Here is a 9,457-nt window from a genome sequence, read left to right on the forward strand (position 1 = left end):
TGGGTTGAAGTTTTCAACTCTCCAGTCCGTTTTGGTTCGGTTTGCCTAGTCCGTCAGACTTGCAGGTCAAAGGCGAACCAACCTTCTTTAGTCCGTTGACTTGTTTTTATTTTTTATTTTTGTTTTTTATTTTTTAAATTAAAAATAATCAAAAATACTAAATTTTTAGTATTATACTTTTGTAAAGATATAAATATGTAATACTATTATAATTTAAATAATAAATATTTGCAAATTAAATTCCAATTATTAATTATAATATAGTAACTTAACATGTCAATGTGATAATTATTTTAATTTATATAATTAAAAATAATAATTGATGAATTAAAAGCTTAGAAAATATTTATATGATTAAATATTCATTTATAATTATATATACAAACTCATTTTATAAATACAAATTTTTAAAAAATAGAAGAAGTAAAAAAATAAAAAGTGGTTAGCCAGCACGCCAGCCCGTCCTATGGCGGGACAGGATGCAATTTTAACCCATTTTTCAGTAGCGGGCCAACCAAATTCTATCTATTTTTTGGCCGGTCAAGGACGGGTCAGGCCAAAACGGCCGAGTTGGCCTTTTTATCCACTCCTATCAAAATTATACTTCACTATACATAGACAAACTATACCTATTATGAAAAAAATATTTATGTTTATGAAGCAAAAATAAATTAACTAACTTATCGGCACAATGATTTTCTTCACGAAAAACATGAGAAACTTTAAATTGTATATGTTTACAAAAATGCAAGCATCGACACCATCTCTCTCTAAGACGCCAAGGAACCACTCATTGATCCAAAAAACTGACACACTAAAGAAGAATCACTCTCTAACTAAAATCTTTGAAAACCTTCCTTCCAAGCATGCTCTAATGCATAAAGGTATCCTATAAATTTGACATAAATAGAAGTTTGTACCTCAAGAAAACTGAAAAACTACCAATGTATTCACCCCAACTTCCTCTAAGGTTGTGTTCTTTTGGATAGATTGATTTGGGAGAGAGGGAGAGGAAGAGATTGAAAGAATTAGTGAGTGAAATTGGTGTTGTTTTTTTTAAGAGATTTGGAGGTGATTTTTGAGTGGATTAGAGAGTGAAGTTTGTGAAAATTTGTGAGTGATTTGATGGAAGTGATAGATAAAAAGAAAATTTTAATAGATAAAAAATAAAATTGACTGAATTGCCCTTGTTAAAAATATGAAATGAATTTTAGATGAGTTAATTTTTTTAACATTATTATTCATTAATTTTGAAAAAAATAATATTTATTTTTAAATATTACCTTTATTTTTTGAAAAGAAAAATTAAATATTTAGATATTAATGATTATTGTGAAAAAATAAAGTTATTTTTTATTTTTTTGTGACATAATTAATATTTAATTTGAAAGCATTTTTTATCTTTTAAATTAGGATCTTTTTTGTAAAAGTGTAACTTTCACTTAATCTCTTTACAAGAGAGAAGATGGAAAAAAGTAGCAATCCTGTATTTTCACTCCTTCCATCGCCTGCAAATCAATTAGAAGGAACATGAACAAATCTTCAAATCTTCGTTTGCTATTTCTTTCAAAGAGTAAATCTGTTTAGAAGAACATGACCTAAAAGTACTAGCATACGAAGTCAAACTAAAACAATTCTAGTTACACCATGAATACACCTGAGACCAATTAACAGATGGAACTTGTCATATTACGTCTATAAATGAAATCACCATATCTTTCCTAGTTTAAATATTGAAAAACTTCGGTAAAAAAAATCAAAACCAATATTACTCATATGTTTTTTAGATTTATTGTCAATATATGCACTAATTCCATAATTCTAAAAAACAAGAAAGAATCGTAATTAGATACTGAAATCTACTATTATTTCTCCATCATCCAATTTGTACGTATAATAAATATAAATGGACCATCACCCCTTACCTAAAAGATGAAAATGATTGAAAGGTTCAGCACTTTTATTATTGGAGTAAGAGGAAAAGTTTAATGATAGTGTTCAGCAAATTGTGAAAGTGAAAGGACACACTATAAATATAAACCCTATATTGCTTCCATTTGGAGAATTACTATAGGGAAATCATTGATTGCTTGTACTACGTCTCATTTAAGAGCTTCCCAAACACTTGTTAATAAAATTGAAATTAAAACCATGCAGACCTACACTTTTGCAACTCTCAAAGTCCTACACTACGTACCTCCCTAAAATTTTATATTCAGACAATGCACTTCTTTTAACATCATATTATCTTCTAATAATATTGAATTAAACTCTATAGTTTCCAGTTTTATCTTAAATCTTGTTGTCTCTCTAAATCTTTCCTCAAAAAATGCCTTAAACCTTCATCTTTTACTGTTATAGGTTTCTCACACCATTTTCATTGTATTTTCAGTCCTTTAATCAGTTTTTTGTCCTCTCCAATTTGTTCTTAGATGATGAAGAGACCTGGTGTGTTCCTAAAGCTAACCAATTAATTATAGACTTTTGTCTCGCTAAAAATTTCAATGTGAAATTTTGAAAAATTATAAATAATGAGACCGCATTAAGTAAAAATAAAATTAAGAAAAGATGTTGAACAATCGCTATAAATGCTGGAGCAAGAAAAGTATTAAGTCACTTTTTTTAAAATATAAAATTCTCAATAGATTATATTTTGCAATAATAATTTTTATTGAAATATAGTTTCTCGCAAAACATTTTATTTAAAGGAAAGTGGGAATTTATATTTTTCTTGAGTTAAAATTAAAAAATCATTATATATATATATAAATATAAACTTTTACATTGAATATTAAAATAATGATTTAGAAAATTATTATATAACTACAAGTTTTTTTTTTACTGTATAATCAACCTAAAATGAAGTCATAAAATCCTTATTTTACAACAGTGTATTAGTTATACCCATATTATAATAGGAGATGCCTACGAGGAACACCAATGAAACCCTAAGGTTATATGCACTCAACAATACTTGCAAATTTAAAAAATTATTGCACAAGACATAATTAAAGTAAAACAAAAATTTTTGGATAAAGATTCTTTCGGCTATAAAATCTTAGTATAGCATACGTGAAATAAAATATTAGTCATAAAATCTTCCTAGTATATAAAATGACAATTTGTTTATACTTTATAAGTCAAACAAATATAATATCCCAGCACCCATATGAATATAGAAAAGTCACTTAAAGTTAAATGTGCTTCTTTAAGGCCATGTTTGATTTAGACCTATGAATGTAAATTTGACTTTTGTTACATCCTAATCCTTTTTCTATTTCATTGGTCACGTTTTAAGAATTGTTTCGAAGTAGTTGTAAAAAATATAGGAAATTATTTTGCAGTGATCCGCTAAGTATTTTGAGAGTCTTTCATTCTATAAATTAAACACAGTTCATCATAATTATCCATACAATATTAAAATATTCTCATTGAAAATTAAATAGACTTTGAACTAAAATATAATCACTCCACCATATATTCAAGTTCCTAATATTCAACTATTAATGGTTGTAAGTATTGCATGTGATATCAATTGTCTCGTGACAGAGGGTTAGTAGGTCGGGTCACAATCGAATTGTGGTGTTTTGACGGTTACACTCTTAAGTAAAAAAAGTAACTCCATGACTAAGAGTTATTGCTTTTGGCTAGTGGTAAGAGCTCCATCCTAACAATTGAGGAGAAGATTGTTGCATGTGACATCAATTGTTTTCACAATTGAAATAAGATCATTAAAAAAACTGTAGTCTTTTGCAATAATCTTCACAAATATACCCAAAAACCACTTTTTAAATAGTAAATTAATATTGTTATAAAGTCGGGTGAATTTATTTTTAAATCTTCACAAGTATCTTTTAACAAAAAATCTTAAGACAAGAAGTTAACGGGTCTTTATCATTATATGATGTTTAATTTTCTCATTTTTACTCAATGAAATTTAAACTCACACTTGAATTTCATATATATATTGTTGGGTATTGGGCTCCCTTCCTATGTGGAGAAAAGGCCCAAAATTTGAGAAGCCCATGTCTCACTTAAACCTAGTGGAGAGGAGGCTATAAAATAAAGAGAGAGGCAGAACAATAGAGTGAGAATACACTGAAAGCCCTAACACATAGAGGGAGAGGTAGAGGGAAAATTCTGTTCACGTTTTTCATAGAGCTGTCGCAGTAAATTCGGCGCTGCGGATTCGTTCACCGTTGGATCGGGCTGAAATTTTTACAGCAGGTTCGGAACTCATTGCTCTTCATTCTGACCGGTCGGATCTTTGATACGAGGTCTGAGTTGGGAGATATTAATTTCGCACTGCAGCAGTGATTTGTAGAGGTTTTCCTCTCTTGTTCTTCTCTATTTGAAAGCTTTGTTGCTTTGTTATTTGGTTGGGTGTTGGCACTAATTTGTGCTATTGATTAAGACTCTTTTGTACTCTTGTTGATCATAGTGAAGCTATTTCTTTGGTCTGGACGACTCGTGGTTTTTACCCTTGATTTGAGGGGTTTTCCACGTTAAAAATCTTGGTGCCTTTATTTGTGCTTTTGGTGGTTTATTATTGCTGCTCTTTGATTATTGCTCCTCATAGATTCTTGCAAGTTAGGGGAAATTATATCCGCTGCATTCTCTGGTATATTGTTTGTTATTGTTTTCCCCATCAGAGTGGTATCAGAGCTCTTGGTTGGGCTATATTTACTTGCTTGAATGATGGAGGCAAATGCAAAGATGGTTGCTTTGAATGGTACAAATTATCATTTGTGGAAGGGCAAGATGAAAGATTTATTATTTGTCAAGAAATTGCATCTTCCGGTCTTTGCTACACAGAAGCCAGATTCTATGTCTGAAGAAGAATGGGACTTTGAGCACCAACAGGTATGTGGTTTTATTCGGCAATATGTTGAAGATAATGTTTATAATCATATTGCTAATGAGACACATGCCAGAGCTTTGTGGGAGAAGATTGAGTCTTTGTATGCTTCTAAGTCGGGCAATAATAAATTGTATTTGTTAAATTGCTTGATGAATTTGAGGTACAGGGAGAATTCTTCTATTTCTGATCACTTAAATGAGTTTCAAGGGCTCCTAGATCAATTGTCAGGAATGGGCATAAAGTTTGATGACGAAGTTATGGGATTATGGTTGCTTAATACTCTACCAGAGTCTTGGGAGGTATTTCGGGTTTCAATTACGAACTCTGCCTCGAATGGTGTTGTTTCTTTTCAGATGGCAAAGAGCGGTGCTCTTAATGAAGAGATGAGAAGGAAGGCACATGGTTCTTCATCTCAGTCTGAGATGCTTGTTACAGAAGCTAGGGGGAGAAGTCAGAAAAAGGAACATAAAGGTGGTAGAGAGAAGAGTAGGAGCAAGTCCAAGTCAAGATACAAGAATTTAGAGTGTCATTTTTGTCATAAAACTGGGCACATTCAGAAATATTGTTTTAAGTGGAAAAAGGAGAACAAAGACAAGAAGGGCAAACAGAGAGAGAATGATCATGATGATGATGATCGTGTCACTACTGCTACAGATGGTGATCTTGTTCTTCTTCGTGACTTTGAGTCCGTTAATCTTGTATCTGATGAGAGCATGTGGATTATTGATAGTGGTGCTACACTGCATGTTACACCTAGGAAGGAGTTCTTCACATCTTACACTTCTGGTGATTTTGGAGTGTTGAAGATGGGTAATGATGGTGAGTCTAAAGTGATTGGTGTTGGTGATGTTTGCCTGCAAACCAACATGGGAGTGCAGTTGTTGCTTAAAGGAGTCAAACATGCTCCGGATGTCCGTTTTAATTTAATCTCTGTGCAGTTGCTTGATGATTGTGGTTATGACAATCACTTTGGTTCTAGTAAATGGAAGCTCACTAAAGGTAACTTGGTTATGGCCAGAGGGGAGAAACAATCTAAATTGTATTGGACTAAAGCTTTGGTTGCTAAAGACAGTGTGAATGCTATGTATATGGAGGCATCTTTGTGGCACCGGAGGCTTGGTCATATAAGTGAGAAAGGGCTTAACTGCTTAGCTAAAAAGGATGTGCTTATGGGATTGAGAAATGCAGAATTGGAGAAATGTTCTCATTGCATGGCTGGTAAACAAACCAGAGTATCTTTTAAGAAGCATCCACCCTCAAGGAAGTCAGAATTACTTGAATTGGTGCATTCTGACGTTTGTGGCCCATTAAAGGTAAAGTCATTTAGTGGTGCAGTTTACTTTGTTACTTTTATTGATGATTGTTCCAGGAAGCTATGGGTCTATGCTCTTCAGCGGAAAGGTCAAGTACTTGAAAAGTTCAAGGAATTTCATGCTATGGTTGAGAGGCAATCAGGTAAGAAGCTGAAATGCATCCGTAGTGATAATGGTGGTGAGTACCGTGGACCTTTTGATGTTTATTGCAGGCAGCATGGTATTAGACACGAGAAGACTCCTCCTAAAACTCCTCAGTTGAATGGTCTAGCGGAGAGGATGAACAGGACCTTGGCTGAAAGGGTTACATGTATGCTTTCAGAAGCAAAGTTGCCTAAGCACTTTTGGGGAGAGGCATTGCTTGCAGCTGTGCATGTTATTAATCTCAGTCCCGCAGTTGCTTTGAATACTGAGGTGCCAGACAAAATTTGGTTTGGTAAGAATGTTAGCTATGATCATTTGCGTGTCTTTGGTTGCAGGGCATTTGTTCATGTTCCTAAGGATGAAAGATCCAAGTTAGATAAAAAGACAAGGCAATGTATCTTTATTGGCTATGGTGAGGATGAATTTGGCTACAGGTTTTATGATCCTGTTGAGAAGAAGCTTGTTAGAAGTCGTGATGTACAATTCATGGAAGACCAGACCATTGAAGACATTGATAAGGTGGAGAAGACCACACCCGAGAAAGATAGTAATCTCACTGATGGTAATCCGATGAGGTTGCCCGCTCACAATTTGGAGAATGTTGAAACGGAAGCTCAAGACAATGAGCAACATGGTGATGTTGATGATCAACAGTTTGGAAGTGGAGTAGAGGTTCCAATTGATGATGCTCAAGAGGAACATGATGATGATGACGATCTTGGTGATATACCTGAATCACCTCAAGTCCAACTCAGGAGGTCTAATAGACAAAAACAACCTTCTACAAGGTATTCCTGTGATGAGTACATAACCTTGACTGACGGTGGAGAACCTGAGTGTTTTGAAGAGGCTTTGGATAGTGAAGAGAAGAAACAGTGGCTGGATGCAATGCAAGATGAGATGAAATCTTTGCATGATAATCACACTTACGACTTGGTGAAATTGCCTAAGGGCAAAAGGGCATTGGAAACTAGGTGGATTTTCAGGGTGAAACAAGATTCAAATTCTACACTTCCAAGGTACAAGGCCAGATTAGTGGTGAAAGGTTTCAGACAGAAAAAGGGTGTTGATTTCAATGAGATTTTCTCACCTGTGGTGAAAATGTCATCCATCAGAACTGTGCTAAGTTTAGCTGCTACTCTTGATTTGGAGGTTGAGCAGATGGATGTGAAGACAGCTTTCCTTCATGGTAATTTGGAGGAAGAGATATACATGAAGCAACCTGATGGTTTTCTTGTTAAAGGCAAGGAAGAATATGTGTGTAGACTAAGGAAGAGTCTATACGGTTTGAAGCAGGCTCCAAGGCAGTGGTATAAGAAGTTTGAGTCTTTTATGTGTGAGCAGGGTTACATGAAGACTACTTCTGATCATTGTGTCTTTGTTAAAAGTTTTTCTAATGATGACTTTATTATCCTGTTATTATATGTTGATGACATGCTTATTGTTGGAAAAGATATTTCCAAAATTGACAGGTTAAAGAAGACACTTGGCGAGTCTTTTGCCATGAAAGACTTGGGAGCTGCTAAAAGGATTCTTGGCATACATATCTCACGTGATAGGAGAGAAAAGAAGATTTATCTATCACAAGAGCAATACATTAGGAAGGTGTTGCAGAGATTCCAGATGGAAAATGCTAAAGTTGTGAGTACTCCTCTTGCTACTCATTTTAAACTGAGTGTTAAACAGAGTCCTTCAAATGAAGTTGAGAAGACCAATATGAGTAGAGTTCCTTATGCATCTGCGGTGGGCAGTTTGATGTATGCGATGGTGTGTACAAGACCAGATATTGCACATGCTGTTGGTACAGTTAGTCGATTTTTGTCAAACCCAGGTAGAGAGCATTGGAATGCTGTGAAATGGATTTTGAGGTATCTTCATGGTACAGTTGATATGAAGCTTTGTTTTGGAGGTGATAAACCTACTTTGATGGGTTACTCAGACTCAGATATGGCTGGGGATATTGATTCCAGAAAGTCCACTTCGGGCTATTTGATAAAGTTTGCAGGAGGAGCTGTGGCTTGGCAATCAAGACTACAAAGGTGTGTAGCGTTGTCTACTACAGAGGCAGAGTTCATTGCTATTACTGAAGCATGCAAGGAGGTGTTATGGTTGAAGAAATTCTTGCAGGAGCTTGGTTTTAGGCAAGATAACTATTCATTGTTTGTTGATAGCCAAAGTGCTATCCATCTTGGTAAGAATCCAACTTTTCATTCTAGATCCAAACATATTGATGTGAGGTATCATTGGATACGTGATGCTTTGGATGCTAAGTTGTTGGAGTTGAAAAAGGTTCATACAGATGATAATGGTGCTGATATGATGACTAAAGCATTGCCAAGAGGAAAGTTTGAAGTTTGTTGTGAGATCGCTGGTTTGGCGGTTATCTCCACATAGTTGTGAGGGGGAGATTTGTTGGGTATTGGGCTCCCTTCCTATGTGGAGAAAAGGCCCAAAATTTGAGAAGCCCATGTCTCACTTAAACCTAGTGGAGAGGAGGCTATAAAATAAAGAGAGAGGCAGAACAATAGAGTGAGAATACACTGAAAGCCCTAACACATAGAGGGAGAGGTAGAGGGAAAATTCTGTTCACGTTTTTCATAGAGCTGTCGCAGTAAATTCGGCGCTGCGGATTCGTTCACCGTTGGATCGGGCTGAAATTTTTACAGCAGGTTCGGAACTCATTGCTCTTCATTCTGACCGGTCGGATCTTTGATACGAGGTCTGAGTTGGGAGATATTAATTTCGCACTGCAGCAGTGATTTGTAGAGGTTTTCCTCTCTTGTTCTTCTCTATTTGAAAGCTTTGTTGCTTTGTTATTTGGTTGGGTGTTGGCACTAATTTGTGCTATTGATTAAGACTCTTTTGTACTCTTGTTGATCATAGTGAAGCTATTTCTTTGGTCTGGACGACTCGTGGTTTTTACCCTTGATTTGAGGGGTTTTCCACGTTAAAAATCTTGGTGCCTTTATTTGTGCTTTTGGTGGTTTATTATTGCTGCTCTTTGATTATTGCTCCTCATAGATTCTTGCAAGTTAGGGGAAATTATATCCGCTGCATTCTCTGGTATATTGTTTGTTATTGTTTTCCCCATCATATATATATATATATAAATAAATAAATCACTTAAGATATTGATAAA

The sequence above is a fragment of the Vigna unguiculata genome, chromosome 8, assembly GCF_037176805.1.
Source record: "Vigna unguiculata cultivar grain cowpea cultivar isolate G323 ecotype 2 chromosome 8, ASM3717680v1, whole genome shotgun sequence".
Classification (NCBI taxonomy): domain Eukaryota; kingdom Viridiplantae; phylum Streptophyta; class Magnoliopsida; order Fabales; family Fabaceae; genus Vigna; species Vigna unguiculata.